We start from the raw sequence: 16,683 nt of genomic DNA on the forward strand, positions 1-16,683 counted from the left end.
CGGAGCGCGGGGCCTCGCGGGGACGGCCCACACCGGGCGCTGGGGCCGCGGGGCTGCTCGCGGTCCAGCGGCAGCGGCGGGGGGAAGCTGAAAGGACGAGCAGCAACCCCCAAAGGCGGGGCGGTCTCGGGGCCGGATGTGCTCGAATCTGTTCCCGACCTCCGCCGTCACGTGCGCTTGGTCGTGCCAGGCAGAGTTGGCTGCTGGTAGTGGGCCTCAGGGTTCCAGCTGCATCATATAGCAGAATGAAAAGTAATTCTAGCGTGTACTTTCATACAAAAGTATGGCACATTTTTGTTCAGGGTTTTTTTTGTGCTTGTTTGTTGTTTGTTTTGGAGTGGTGAGGGGGAAGCTTCTTGAGACTTCTCTTTCAACAGTGTGGCAAACCACGCCATATCCTGGCTAGAAATTGCCGTGTCTGGAGGTTATTGCAGTTGAAGCCATTTAAACAGCGTTCACAGTCAGTGCTGAGAGTTGCAGTACTGCAGCCCTGCATAAACTTCTGTTCCTGGTATTTCTCGAAGCAGCTGCAGAAGGTTCTTGGGTTTTCCCCCAGAGTCCCATCTCAAATATCATAATTTTCCAAACTTAGCATCGCAGACTTCTTACTTGAAGTGTGCTTTCTCTGCTGATTGCAGTGCTTCTCAGTTGTTAATAAACTCTGTGATACACTCTGTTGCTTTTGTGTCTTGCTGCAGAAACGAGAGGTATATTGTAGTAGGTCATAGCCTAATAGCTTTTCGATCTGGCAATATTAAATGTATTGCATACATGGACATCTACATCTGCCTTCAGGTATGTCCTGAATGATGCGTCACCTTTAGACTTTGGGTTTCACCAGGTTTCTTCAAGTAATGTATTATTACAAGTCCAAAAAATAGTAAGTCCGAATACACCTGAGTTCAAAAACCACAGTACCTGGCAGTGCTAACTTAAGAAGAATGCTACTGTTCAGTGCAAAGACATGGAGTCATGTGCTGTTCTGACTGGAAACCACCAGAATCAAATGCCTGACTTCTCTAAGGCGGGCTACATGAGCAGGCAAGGAGCAAGTCTACATCTGTCCATATCCTAACTCAAAGGAAATGGGAAAAAAATACATGTATTTTGTCCTCACTAAAGCATTTTGTAAAAGGAAGTAAAGCTCTAGCATGGCCTGGAGATTCTAAGAGATACTAAAATAACTAACAGAGTTTCAGATGTCAGTTTTGCTCTTCTGAAATTTCTCATTGGAAAGGTATATCTCATCAGTTAGTGTCTCTATTAAAAAAGTGTTTTATTTTGGGTAATGCTTTTATTTGTATCAGGATGGTTTCGCTTAATGTGTATAAGTAAAAAAGGACCTGAGCTGGAGGGCAATACTTCAAGAAAGAGCAGATTTCATTCACTGCCCTGTGTTAAATTATATTAAGTTTGGGGAATAGCACTATCTTCTTTTTAAAAGACTGGCCTTTGATCTGCAAGTTAAATATTCAATTGTAAAAGTAATGGATGTTGCAATTCAAGCAGTGAAAAGAAGATGAAAACTGATGCCGGCACTTCAAACAGTGCCTGTTCCTAAAAGTTTGTATCAGATGATAATGGAGAGGGTGGAGGTGATGTGCATCCCTGCCACCAAGCTGCCAGTGCCTCTGAATATGCCACTTTCCTACCCATGTTCTTAGTGGGCCCTTGACATGGACTGATGGACTGCTGTTGCAACCACCCTGTCTGTACTCCTCCTTGATTCTTTGGGATGGGGTAGTTGCACTTGGAAGTGCAGATGGCATCCCAATCCAGCTAGACAGAAAACAGATGCCTAACTCCTGCGCCTTCTGTATTAAAAGGAGGTGAGGACTTCAATCGCAGGGGCATTTGCCACCAAAGGACAGAGTACTGTGGAATAAAGATGAAGTGGTTGTAGGAAGTGGGGACAACAAGGCTGCTGAAATACAGACTGTCTGGCAAGGGCATTATCTCCAGAGGAGCTCTCCTCACCAAACAGCTGTCACAAGCCCAGATCTCCATGAAAGAGAATGCCACAGTGCATGCTGCCTGCACAAGCAAAATTCAGGAGCCCAAAGCTGTCAGAGAGGGCCTGGAGGTGCAGGAAGGATGAAGAAACAGAGCTCTGGTACTGTCTATTCTTTCCCTATACTGATGCTATGCAGGAACAACCAAGTATTTCAGGAACATGTACCAGCCCAGCATGCATGGCTCCAGGACTGTTCTCTCTGTTCCCTCATTCCCCTACCCCAGGGGAGGATGTGGTCCTCATCTATTGCTTTTTGCAGGTTCCACCTTCTGAGGGGCAGTGCACGGAGGTGGAGCAGTGCTTGAAGCTATTCTTGCTATCACATCTTCAAGGCATTGTCTTTTGAAATGGTAGAGGCTGCTATGAGTATGATTACGTGTGTTCTCTATTGTAAAAATGACCTTAAACGTAGTGATTCCAAATTCCTTGAGATTTGTAAGCTTGGTGCTCGTAGTCGTGTATCCTTGTGTCTTGTCTTCTCTTTCTCCACGTGGGTGCCAGCCCCACTGCACTTCAGGTTTTGGGGTAAATCTCTGGCTGCACTTTTCTGGTTTGAGGTTTCTTAGAAAGTGGTGATCATGAGCCTGTCAGACACTTGTTTCTAGCCTTGCAATGACATGGAGATTCTTGAGAAAATTCTTCAGATGGTGATAGCATATCTTGAGCTATGTATTTTCACAGGGAAATCCTCAAAAATATTCCTGGAACTTAATGGTTCTTTTATCCCATCACGTTTGATGAGGCAATGACAAATGCCAAGTTCAGTGCCCTAAAAACCTATTTTAAGCAATAGTAGCACTACTGCACACATCACAACATACACATATATCTTAAAGAGAAGTCAGCTACAGGGAAATGAAAGAGAAAACCAGTTGAAGTAGATCAAGCTGCAGAGCTTTTCAGCAGGGAATACAGAGATTTTCTTCCTTGTCAGCACCCTCCTTTTCATATGGATGTACATTACTTGAAAAATAGATGCTTCCAAACTTGATCTATGCTCTCTGGTGTGGTCCTAAGCTTTTTTAAGGTGGGAACATTGTCTAGAATGGCACTTCTCAGAGAACAAGTTCTTTAGTACATCCACTGGAGTCACATTGTCTACCTCTTGCCATGGTGCTGCTTTGAAGAAGGCAAATTGCCTGTGGGTAGATGTTGGGGTTTTAGTTTAGTCCTAGTTTTTTTTCTGTTAGAGGAATTTTCTCCCATATGCACGTTGCTAGGGCACAAATGACTGTACTTAAGAAAGACAAAAGGGCCTGTCCAAGCTTTTTGTTCTCACCTGGCGGGCAGTTCAGTTCGTTCTCAGCGTCTGGAGGGAGAAGGTGCAGAGAAAGGAGCTGCTGGTTCCCGTTTTCGGCGTCTTTCCTTTCTGCTGGAAACAACACCGGGGATCCCAAAGCTGCTTTCCCTGCCCTGCTGGAGCCTGGGCTGCGGCCGCCCTACCCCGCTGCTGTTTCGAGCCTTCGTTACGCTGTAGCCGTGCTCACCCTGCCTGCCTGGAGCCCCGGGGGATTCCCCTTTTGGATACATCTCGTCTGCCACCCGGGATTTGTGTTTGTGCCTGCCGCTTCAGCCTACCAGTCCAGCCTGCTGTTTCCGGGAACCCGGGACCAGCTGCCCACCGGTTTGTGAAGCTCCTTTGTTCCATCCTTCCCCGGGATCCCAGGGCACCAGAGCAGCCGCGTGCTTCCCGAGCTCGCTCCGGAGCGCCCCCTGCAGCCGCGGGGGAACCATCGCACCTGCCCTGCTCACCGGGAGCCGCCAGCGATCCCTGTTGGCTGCGAGTGGAACTGCATCCGAGGGGAAATAGCCTGACAGCCGAGAAGGCCGGGACTGGGTTTGTGTTTGCTGTTACTGTCATAGTTGTTGTTGTTTTGTTCGACTGGTTATATATATATATATATATATATATATAGTAAAGAACTGTTATTCCTATTTCCCACATCTTTGCCTAAAGACCCTTGATTTCAAAATTATAATAACTCAGAGGGAAAGGGGTTATATCTGCCTTCCTTAGCAGACACCTGTCTTTCAAACCGAGACAGTAGATTAAAGGCTCCTTTGCTGTAATGTTGAGTTAAAACTACAGGAAAGCAGAATGTGTCATGCCAGAGATCTTCATGCAGTTCCTCAGAGCTTGGGCAGATCAGCTTTGCTCTGGTCTGGGGTCCCAGCTGATCAGAGGTCCCAGCAGCATCCTCTCAGAGACGTGAGGAGTATTTCTGCAGAAAAGTAGCCCCAGAACACTGTGTCCAAACAGAAGACAACTGGTCAGTGACCTGTGTTCTGATAGGTACTGATGGTATTGTGGCACGAGGGTTTTGTCAAGCAGGATCAGTATGTGTTTGTGAGAGGCTGCAGGTACCAGCAAAAGGTCAGTAATTTTAGTTGGAATTCGTGCTGTGCAGACCGTTTCAGCCACTGTTGAGAGCACAGAGATTTCAGATAGAATCAGTGAACTACTTGCTACAATCTTGCTGCAGCAACTTTGAACTGGTTTTAAGATACCAGTATTAATAAGGCTTTAAATTTTCTGCATGTGAGATTCCTTTTGTGCCTGCACGATGGGTGGCTGTCTCCCTTCACAGCATCTTAAGGCTTCTGGGTTCACACAGACGCCAACTGCATGTAGTAGACCTACCCATTGTCCTACTGCAAGGACAGGCTCCTCAGTTTGCAGCTGGGGATAATGGTCCCATGTTGAGGCATTTGAAAGTGAGACATCACAGCACATAGCACTGCAGAGCTTGAGCCCTGTGAACATATTTCCAGTATTCCTAGAACTTCTGACCTTGAGACATTCAAGGGTAAGAATGTGAAGTGAACTCAGAAAATCCAAACTTGTCTAGCCATGACTTCGTGCAGTGATCCTTTTCCTCTTGCATTTCCCTGTAAGGCAGGGATGTTAAAAGAAAATAGCTTTTACCACTAGGTGGCATTTAAGGATTGTGTTTGGTGGTTGTTGTGGTTTTGTTGGTGTGTTTTTGCTTTGTATTTGTTTTTCTTTTCTTTTTTTGTGTTTTGTTTTGGTTTTGTTTGTTTGTTTGTTTTCAGTTTTATTTTTTTAATACCCTGAAACACAGTATTGAAAATTGCCTAAGTAGGCGAAATGGATTGCTAACCTAGTTTCCTCTGTCCCTCCAGCAGCTGGAGAGAGTCACTGAAATTGGCTTTTGGCTGTTCCTTGAGATGATCTAAGGGCTGCCAGCAGAGTAAAGGAACAGGACTTGCCTGCTGTGTCTGTAGGAGTTGGTACCCTAGAGAGAGTGAATCACCTGCTTTTGAGGGACAGCTTTTTTCCACCCTTCTCCTGAGGAATATCTGCTGCTGGGAGGTATCTCTATCCTTAGTGCTGTAGAGTGAACAGATACCTTAATCCACAGGTCCAGTGTCACAATGTTCTTTTCTGAACTTGCTATTGATGCAGAGGAATAAATATGGATACGCCTTTCTTGCTGTACAAGAGATAACATTGCCTGCATTTTGTCATTGCCCCCTGAACAGCTTGTCTCAAACAGCATGTGCACATTCAGAGCACGTGTGATTTACCATCCACCTGCCAGCAGGGACAGGTCATGGGAACAACGTCAACCTAAACTCTTTCGCTTAGATGCTAACTTTGCTTACATGTTTTATAAAGGCTATTCAACACTTTTTTTTTTCAGTGGCATAAAGCTTCCAAACATCTGACATCTTTGCTTAGTGTTTGCAAATAAACTTTGACAACTTTGCTCAGCTGCAAAGGCAAAAACAGATTAATGCAGGTAAGAGTCAAAAGTAGTAAATGAAGACTGGTCTCTGAAGACAGCAGAGTTCAATATCTGGGGCTCAGGCTGAAGATCCCAGAAAAAACATAATCATCATGCTAATGATGCCAAAATAGTTGCAGTTAACACTCTCTGCAATGCTACATCCCCATCCCAGAAGGATCCCACTGGCATGACAATCATGGTGGATTTGTTAGCTTATGTCATGCATGCCCCTTTGTCAGTGCAGCAGCAGGAGAGATAGTTCTTTCTTTTCTTGGGGTGTGTTGTTGTGGTGTCCAATGCCTGTCATTTGCTTGCACCCAAGGAGCATGCCTTCCCACTCTGCTCTTTCCAAGTACCTATGTGCAAACCCACTTCATCCGCTCCATCTACACTTCTGCACCAGCCTTGCTGACATTTCTCCTGCTCTTCACCCTGGCCTCTGGCAAACCTTAGGCTAACAATGGACAGGCAACAACATAGAAGTATGTGGTTTGCCTGCACACTGCCTACAGGGCCTTTCTCTGCCTGTAGCATGCCCCAGAAACAAAGATGACAGTGCTTGTTACAGGAAGAGAAACAGTCACACAGCAGTCACACAAGTCAATAAAAAGCAGATGGCTGAAACCAAGAAAACTGCCTGTGTGGGTTTTTTTATCACATGATAGCAGGGCAGAAAATGTGCACATCTTTCCATGGCTGATCACACAGTAAGAACATCAAACAGGGTTTTACACCTGTTTGATCAGCAATGCTTAAATATTAGTAATTGCTAGTAATAACACTATCATACTTGTAGTATTATTTATTACACGTATTTGTGGAAGTTGCAGTATTCTCACTTCCTCTCATCATGCTACAGGTTGCATAATTTTTAAGTTCTGGTTTTAGTAAAGAATCAAAAGGAGCAAAAAATATTGGATGATGTGAAGGTGTGAATCTGAAACACTTAAACAAATGCTTACAATTAAAAAGCTGTCTTTGAAGGAATTTTTCTTGCAAATGCAGTACTTTTCCATCTGGGTCATTGTGGGGGGAGAAAACAAGCAAAAGGCATAGTTTTGTGAGGGAAAATAGGAAGCAAAGTAAGCAAACTCATCACTGGGTTAATTAAACTGGCAGGTTTCTTCCTGACTCATATTTCTTCAGAAATTCTATAGGTGTATAATCTGTTAAAAAGTAGCTGGAGTAGTGATCCCAAAACTGCTGTAGTCATTTATAGCCACAGACAGATGCATGTAACTATTCATATTGCAACATTATTAAGTTGAGGCCCTCATTAAGGATAAATCAGGGGTGACCTGTTTTAATATGCCATAATAATTCATATGCCATATGAATTATCTGAAATTCTGCTGGAAGCCTGATGAGTTAAAATTATCTCAGTAGCTTTATTATCTGAATTGGAGCCAAATGGAATTAAATCTAGTTAAAACAAAAAAAAGGTCAAATTTTAATATAATTATTATATCATTAAATGAGAACCAAATGCAACTCAATGTCCAGGCTATCAGTAGTTTTGATATGAAGCCAATTTTTAAATTTTTACATTTCTTTGGGTTGACATAGGTAATACATCTGATTTTTATCTAGTGCATAGGTTTTTTTCTGCAAAAATTACCATCTTTTCTATTCTGTGATAAAGTAACATTTAGGATTGTGGAGTTCTAGCTTTTTTCATTCTCGGCAGCCTCTTGAGTCTGATTCATTCCTCGCATCCAGAACAGCTTCCATCCCTTTGGAACGGAACAAAAGTTGTGTCAGATAAGCAATGTTCAACATGATATCCTGTTCCCAATTATACCCCTATGATTTTCCTGTGGTTTCTCCTTCTGGGGGCCCATTAGTCCTGGAAGAGAACATTCAGGCTGTAGTATTTTCAGTCTGCCATGTGAAACAGGTCTCTCAGTATAAACTTTAAAACTGTAAATATACTGTCAGAATTTGTATCTGCATTTAACTTGTATTTTCATGTCACACACACACACGTGAATTGAAGAGGATTTAGGGCTTTTATCATGACAAATGCAGGGTTTTTTGAGTCACTCTGTTTAAAGGGGCTCTATTTATTCCCTCCACATAATCTTCATCAGAAATATTTATATTATTTACTGCAAAGAAGACACAATGCATGACTAGGAAGTTTGTGCACTCAAAGGGACATGCTGCACTTTGGGTCAATAGCTGAGGTTGAGCTCAACTCCAAACATGCTGCTGACAAGCCAGAGTAGGGAGATGTAGCAGGTGTTTCAGAGGGTTTGCTCTGCATGGTGGTGAAACTTGTGGTCTTTCTTGTCTCACCACTCTGCTTAGTTGGCTTCCCAAACATCAATAAATCACAAAATTCAGTGTTTCTTTATATGAGCAGAGCTCTGAAAAAGTTCTTTTCTTTTTCATGTGTTAGAAAAGTGCAGCAAGTAAGCAGGAATGCATCTGTGTTTTGAAAACAGGAAGGCTAGCAGTGAAAATTCCACCAAGACCATGATCTCAAAGCAGTCCTCAGTTCATATGGCTTTTTTGTCTTTCCCAGAAGCTATTACAGTGTTTTCTTTCCACATGGAGATTCTTCTTACAAATCAGCTGCTTTGAAACCTTTGGGTTTACCAGACTCTTCTTTTTAATTGGCATCTCAGGGTGAGTATGTAAAGAAACATGTAGGAGAAGGTTGTTCCCGAGGTGGTAATGGCTACTTTTCTCTCTTTGCCAACACAAATACACCAAATTCCTTTGCTAGAATTATCTTGAAATTGACTAGCCTATACTGTTTGTTTGCCATTATATTTTTCCCTTAAATTTCTGTTGAGATTTACATGTGCAAATAAACAAGTCACCACAAAATTTCTGTCTAGATCCCCATCGGCTGCAGGGCATGACAGCTGCCTCACTATTAACCACACCAAAACTCACTATTTGGACTTCTTTTTCTCACTCCAGAGTGCCAGTTTGCCTGCCCAGTTTTTGAGGAGTATGAGACTGGCTACAAGTGAGACCAACAGAAAGCCAAACTTATCATTGTTACTGCAGTTTTTGATATCTGATCCAGCTACTGAATTAGTGATGACAAACCAGCTTTGAAAGAGTAGCAAAACTGAATGAAAGCCTAAATTGTATATGAGGCTGCTAGCTTTTTTTCTTTGTCTTTCTTCCCTCTTCCTTGCTGCTAGTGTTGCCTGTGCCAAGTCATTCACCAGTCCTCTTTTGCACTGCAGATGGGGCACAAACACTTCTAGAAGTTGCTATTCATACCCACAGTGATGTTCAGAACCCAGCTACTCATGTCAGAAATACTGTAGTATGAAAGTGTAATGCTACTCACTGTCATGCCTCTGTTCAAATGACTTCTTGGTCAGTTATCAGTCCCAGCATCATAATTCTGGTGAAAACATCTGTATTTTTCCTGTGCATGATGAGAGGGTTAAGGAGAGAATTTTATTACTATGATGCCGGTATAAACTAATCACCTCTACCCTGAGGAACATACTAATAGCTTTTCAGATAAGAGGGGAAAAAAAATCTGCCCTGTCCCAGCTAGATTTTTCAAGACATTTTAACAGCAAACAATTTATCTTTTGCCAAAGTAGCCATGAGGGACGGAGAGATAAAAATACTGGATGATTTTGATGTAAAACTGGGCAAGAATTAGGAACTTATTAAACAGCTATAATGTAGTGAGAAATAAATATATTCTCAAGCCATTAAAACTTTCAGAGGGGCTGGATGGCTGCCGGGGCAAAGGTCTGTGACACTGTTACACACATCCTTGTCTAATAGCTCTTCAGAGAAAACTGGAAAATTTCAGAACACAAAAATTCTTTCTTATAATCAAGCATCTTGGACCACTTTGTTCCACAGAGTGGTGAAGTTTCCCCTGGACACTTTGATCCTTTCTCTCTCTCCAGTCTTTCTGATACCCTTCGAGGTTATGTGAAGGAGCTGGGAACTGGATTGCCAGGCCTGACTACAGGTGGTTACAGCTACAGAAAAGATCTTCTCTGAAACGGTCAGGGCTGATACCTGAGGCCAGGCTAGCTTGTTCAAAAGCCATCATCAGCAGTTGGAAATCTGGGCCCTCAAGCCTGGATTTGGTGAACAAAAACTGCAAGGAAAGTCAGACCCTCTCACAGGAGTGGAGAACTGACAGAGCAGGTAAAGACCACAGCTGCAGCTACATCCGACATGGCCCCAGTCCTTAGCCTCTGCACAGTTTTGTGAGTGCCTCTGGCATATGCAGAAATTGAATGGGGAAGGGAAAAGCAGGTCCTCGGTGGTTCCGTGCCCCTCATGCTCTCACCTTGGCATAGTCAGAGCCAAGAGGCACTGGCTCCCCTGCGAACTGCCCACCACCCTAGGACAAGGGTGGCCAGTAGGGCCCTTCCTTCCTGTGCGGCGAGGCCACAGGTAGGGCCAGCATGATGTACAAGTGGGCTGTCCTGGGGAATTGTGTTCAGGAGTGTCCCCATGTGTGCTTGAATTTATTAGTGTCGCTGCAACTGTACTGTGTCACTATTCAGCCCTCGCCAGCTTCTCCTCAGCTTCTGGAGTTACCCAAGCAAGCGTACCCTTCCCTGCCCTCGCATAGCTGTATGTGAATACTGAATGTGTGTCAGAGGACTCTTCAAGGCTCTTGTGCCTTTCCCTTCTTGAGACCAGTTTTCTTGAGATGTTGTGGTAAAATTTTGAGATTAATGAGATTTCTTTCAGGGATTTCTAACGGAATTTGCAGGGGGGGAGTATTTGAGTACTCATGTGGGCTGCTGAGATGCTCTGTTTCTCAGAGAAAAGATCTTGTCATTAGGATGATGTCCAGGATCTGGTGGCCATGAAGAATTGCAGCTCAGACCTGAGCACAGCATGGTTTTGTCTTTGGACTCAGGAAGTATGTGTCTTCATCCATCATCTGTGACTAACCCTGGGTTTTATGTAAAGAACTGTAGTTCTCCCTAACTTTTTAACCTCAAAACATTGCAGACCAACCAGGGACTAACTTGCTTTAAATAATTAGCATATTCTTCTATGCATACATTCCAGTTCTTCACTCAAGGAAAACCAATAAATTACTTTTAGCTGGGATAGATTTAAGGTAGAGCTAGCTCTTGCTGCTGCCTTTGATGTACTTGGATCTGGTCCATGCACGGAAATGTAATTTAATTTGGGCAGGTATCACAGTACCACAGCTGAACCACTCCTAGAACTGGTAACAGACACCACCAGGGCTAGCACTGTGCTTTGTAAATAAACCTGCTTGCTAGCAACCACTCTATAAATCACTAATGCAAGACACACTGTACAGCACAGATAAAGCTTCAGAGGCGGATCTTATAAAGCATCCAGCACACACAGGGAGCAGCTGCAATATCCCTTCAGTTGCTCCCCTAACCAGATTAGAAGGCCCATGCTGAAGTATTGAAGACATGTGACAGACTGTGAGTCTGTCTTCTGCCTTTGCCTACTAGTTTAAGCACATTGTGAAAAGTTTTGTATATTTCCCTTCAAACAGCAGATGAAGTATGGAGTCACATATATGGATCTTATTTCTTTATCTCTACACAGAATTGGTATGTAAAGGTGGTGATATTCACACAGGATTGTCATTCAGAGTTGTCCTGTGAATAAAATAGAAACTTCTTAGTATGTAAGTATATGGTGATTCTTAAGATACCTCAGAGATACCTGACTACAGTGGTTGAAAATATGAAAAATTGTTCTGGTCTGTTCAGAAAAACCTTTTGGTCCTGTGAGGTGCTGGTAGACTGCAGTGCAAGCACATGCTGCTGGCAGCATGGTTTTCCAAGGTGATATGAGCTTATTTCACCCCTCTGGGTGAGCCCCAGCCTGTGGCCTGTGAGCACAAATGGAACTGCAGCAGTTCTAATGGGGTCACAACAGGGTGAGTCATTTGATAGTCAGGCTTGAATTTTCTATCATAGCCAGAAAATATGCCAGTCACTGATTGAAAGAGGAGAAGAGAAGAGTGGGGCAGGATTTGGAGGGAAAAGGAAGTTCCTGTTTCTATAATCAGTGGCCTTTGGTGCACAAGGATCTTCCAGGTCACAAGAAATGAGAAAGAACAGTTTCCCTGAAATGCCCCACAGATACAGAAGATTGGCAGAAACCCAAGAGAACAATATGTGGAAAACCACATCAGTGCTGAGTGAAGGTGCCTCTAGCTGAGAGAAGGCATACTCTACACATGTCGGGCATGAGCGGTCACTGCACATTTCGTACAAGCCCACACAATCCAGTGCAAACAGTTCTTTATGTACTAAGTTTACTGAAAACATTTGTTTCCATTATGTAAGATTCCAGCTTCAGACTGGTTTTTTTTTCCAAATAAAAATGCAGGGCATCTTTAAATCCATCTTAGCTATAAGAATTTTCAAATCTTTAATGTTCAGTTCTCCATGCAGATGCTATCAGCGCCTGTAACTCATGTTTTCACCCACCATGGTAGTGGGTCATGGTAGTGTTCCACAAGTTATGCATTCTTCTCTATAGCCAAAAGTTAACTTTGCTAATAAAATGCTTCATCCTGGAAAATCTGATCAAGTAAATGTCTTTCCCCCCAGTGTTTGTTCAATGAAATCCTTTACAATAAAAATTTTTAAAATTTAGAGCCCTGAAGGGTTCTTTAGGTGATGTTTCCCCTTGGAATCCATTAAGGCAACATTCACATTTTTCTGAGAAGGTTTTCAGGTGAAGTGAACCATAAGATTGCTCCCAAGTAAACATTCATCTCTACCTAGAAATGGCCTCATTACTCAGCAGGTTATACATTCATTACTGGTTCTCATCTCAAGAGCTTGCAGAGTCACCTGGAGCCTCGTCTAAGTGTTTTAGCACTGGCAAAAATGGGTATTAATGATTGGACCTAATAGGGCCACATTGTAAGGTTTGATTTGAATGTCACTGAGTAACTGGGCCACCTGGAGCTGACCTGACTGAAAATGTCAGCACAGCATGTGACTATTGAGAGGGTTAGGCACTGCTGTTTCGATTAGTCATTTTATGACTCTGTACCTAAATCCATCCATTCAGCCTTTTTTGGGCTTAAAGCCAACCCCAGCTGCTCAGGCTGGGAACTGCCTTCTCTTAGGAAGACCAGAGGAAATTATTTGTGCTGTGTCTATTTGAATCAAAGATCAGCAGGGGAGACTTTCTTCCCATCACAAGTGAATTCAAGGCTGTGGGTGACAGGTAGGCCACCACTGTAGCTTATAATGACTCCAGTTAAATCCCCAGCTGCATACTTTAATTGCAAAGTTTAAATTAGGATATTGTACAAAGAGGGTTCCAGACGTAGGTGTCTTGCTTTCTTAAAATAATCCTTAAAGAGCAGTCACATGCCTAAAGCTCTATGATGTGGTAAAACTTTTCTGTCAAGCCATGACAGATACCAATGGGCTATGCAGTACTTGAATGCTAATCTGACTCCAACTCTAACACTTAAAAGGTGCTGTCTCTTGAGATAGCCATCTCTGGAGTCATCCCTCTTATTCAGAAGTGTAGTTACACACACTAAATATAGAGATCAAAATTATAAATAAAGTGAATTTTGTGAATTGAATGAAGTCAGTTGTGGTGACTGACTTCAGAAAAATGTGGATATCTCCACTTTTCAGCAACAATATCCATATAGTCTGTGTCTGATTATGGGATTGAAGGAAAAGTCAAGTCATAAGGGACCTTCAGAGGTCCTTAGAGCAAACTCCTGCCCAGAGCAGAGTCATCAATGAGGTCAAACCAGATTTTACAGGATTTGTCATGTTACTTCAATGTCCATCAGTCTCTGCAAGAGTTTTGATCCTTGTCCTCACCTTCTTTCCTCCTGCACAATCTGAGGATCACACACAGCAAGATGGTTGGACCCGATGATCCTGGAGGTCTTTTACAACCTTAACGATTCTATGATTCTATGACCGTCTCCCAAGTTTGCACTAAAAAATGTGAATATATGTTTAATGTATATATGTATGTTGCAAATGCAGTGAGAGCTTAGACAAGTCCTGCCTTAGGCTTAGATTTCTGGCAGTGGCTTTATTTGACGTGACCTGCACCCCAAATTGCTCTCACTTGCAAGTTCTCGAAGATGGCCAATTAGGTCTATTATAAAATGAATTCTTTTTTGAGTAGACACAAGATTAACAGACAAAAGATTTTAATAGACTACTTACTACCCAGGATAAACAAAAGAACTACTACTAGATACCTAAACAGTGCATGATAAAGGTATCTGTATTACAGCTAGTGAAGAAATACTATAGATTTAGGAAATCAATGTAACTTACCACCAAATTGATGATGGAGAACGTGACTTTCCTTTCACTCAGTTCCTGGGAAAGTAGCTGAAGACAGGCAACCTTGTTTTGAAGAGAGGTCCCCATACATTTCCAGGGAATGTGTGGAAGACTTCTGCTTTGTGGAAATTTTGTGTAGCTTTTATAATTTGTAAAGTGTCTGTCAGTCAGAAATTCAAGGCTTATCTTTCTTCAATCTGCTCTCAAGGGGAGATGTTTATTGTCAGCTGGGAATGCTACCTCCATGGCACCAGAGATAACTCACTACTGGACAGACATCCAGCTTGGGTCATCTCAAGCAGTGAGATAGATTCATGTGAGGGGGAAAATGCCCTGAATTATTGCACCAGCTGATAGACAGAAAAGATAAGCTCTTCTGGGGTAGAGAGGAAGTCCTGCTACAATATATTAGCAAAATACTGGGAAACAGAACCCGAAGTGCCTCTGTGCTCATTCATACCTAATTAAGTTGGTTCATTTCATCCTTAGTTTTGATTCTTGCCTCACCACCTTTCCTCAGCCAGAAAATGGGATCTCACAGAGCAGGGCTCTATTTCTGCATTAAAAAACATTTACAAAAATGTGCCAATTTTTGCCACATAGCTGTCACTGTAATATAATGTCTCAAAAATTTTTTTTTATATGCAGCAGAATTATATTTCTGAGTTGAACACTAGTCACAGGTCTGTATCAACTGGCTTGCCAGCTCTTCCACATATGTCTTTTTTATGTTCTCAAATACAGACTTTCTTTTTTTGTGTGTATAATCAAACATGTCTGTTGTTGATACTACAGCTTGTCAGTTGATTACAAGATTGTATGAATTTGCTACCCTATTTCAGTACATCATTATTTTTCCTTGGAAAGAACTTAAGTAGATGATCTTACTCTTTTAGGCACTTTGGAGGGATACTTCCATTTATTAATCCATGAATGGTATATCTTTCATGAAATACCAGAAGAAACATTTCGAAATCATCACCACTTCTTCCTGTCTGTGCAGGAGTCAATCTTTGACCAAAATGGAGAACAAACTCCACACTGAAGCAGCCTGGGTACCCTCCCCTCCTGCTTCAAAGATGCCTGCAAAGACTTGGCTCCCGGATGCCTGCAAATAGTATTGTTAATGCCGGAAGTTACCAGTGCTGGAAGTTAGGAGAAAGGAGTCACACAACTTCTTTTGCCTATTCTTCAGATTCTATTTACCAAACAAGCTCTCATCTTGGGCTGAAAGTATGACTCAGACTGATGTGAGAAAGTATTTCAAGAAGCTCATGAGTCTTAATCATTATACTCCACCAGATGTCAGGGAGCTCTCAAAGTTTTTCAGAGACAGAACTCCAGTTCTTATCCATCTGCTCAGGACTAATTAAAATATGGTCTGGACAAGACCAAGATGTATGTTGAATAACTTAGCATAGGAAGAAAAAGTGATAGCAAGGCAACTTCTGTGAAACAATTAGCCCTCTTCAGGCCACAAATATTCCGAGCTGGTTTTTTGCCATCCTTTTGCACAGTAACTTTAACGCACAATCCTTTTGTCTCTGTGCTTATGAGAGATGTCTTTAAATGGTCCCACTGCTTTTAATATCTATCTATAGGCCCCAAAAGTCCATTTTGGACAACCAAGGCTGAGCTGAGCTGCATTAGTGGCTTTTGCATAACTTTGCTGCATCGTGGTGCTGGCTGGTATGGAGAAGTGTTGTAGGTTTGTCACTGTGCAAAAGAAGACTGTGTTTATCATCATTGCCTAAAGGCAGGAAATATGGAAACAACATCCAGGAAAAACAGAACAATGGCTGAAACAATTAATCTAGTGGAATTGCATTCAAAAACAGAGTAATGGAGGGATAGTTTTTCTCTAACAGGAGTTAAAGAGGAGGCTTTTGTCTTTAATTGTTAGTGATAAATCAAATAATATACATTTTTTATGAATACCTGAGAGAGCAAGTAGTCATAATAGAAATCCTTACATAAAATCCAACTTCTAAATATAGAAATATGAAGGGTTGTTCAGCCTGGAGAAAAGGAAGCTCAGGAGACACTTTATCACTCTCTTCAACTACCTGAAAGAAGGTTGTAGCCAGGTGGGAGTTAGCTTTTTCTCCCAAGTAACAGGCATCAGGATGAGAGAAAATGGCCTCAAGTTGCACCAAGGGAAGCTTAACTGGATATTAGAAAAAAAAATTTCTTGGAAGGAGTTGTGAAATATTGAAACAGGCTTTCCAGGGAAGTGGTGGAGTCACCATCTCTGGAAGTATTTAAAAGACACATAGATGTGGTGCTTGGTGTGTGGTTTAATGGTGGACTTGGAAGTGCTGGGCTGATGGTTGAATTTCGTGATCTTAAGGGTCTTTTTCAACCTAAACAATTCTATGATGCTGTGGTTCTAAATAGCTATTCAAAGTGAAAACAATCTGTATTATTCCATACAGTGGGCTAAAAAAAGAAACATAAATCACAGAGGGTTCACGCTGAAATTTCATTCCAGTGACTCAGATAGTTGTTTCCAGAAGAAGCCCCATACATAAAATGTATGATAAGAGAAACATAACTAATCATTTTTAAAACCTGTAAATTGTAGAGACACATTTCCCCCTCCTCCCCTTATCTGCTTCACCAATGC

Source organism: Aphelocoma coerulescens, assembly GCF_041296385.1.
Source record: "Aphelocoma coerulescens isolate FSJ_1873_10779 chromosome Z unlocalized genomic scaffold, UR_Acoe_1.0 ChrZ, whole genome shotgun sequence".
Lineage (NCBI taxonomy): Eukaryota > Metazoa > Chordata > Aves > Passeriformes > Corvidae > Aphelocoma > Aphelocoma coerulescens.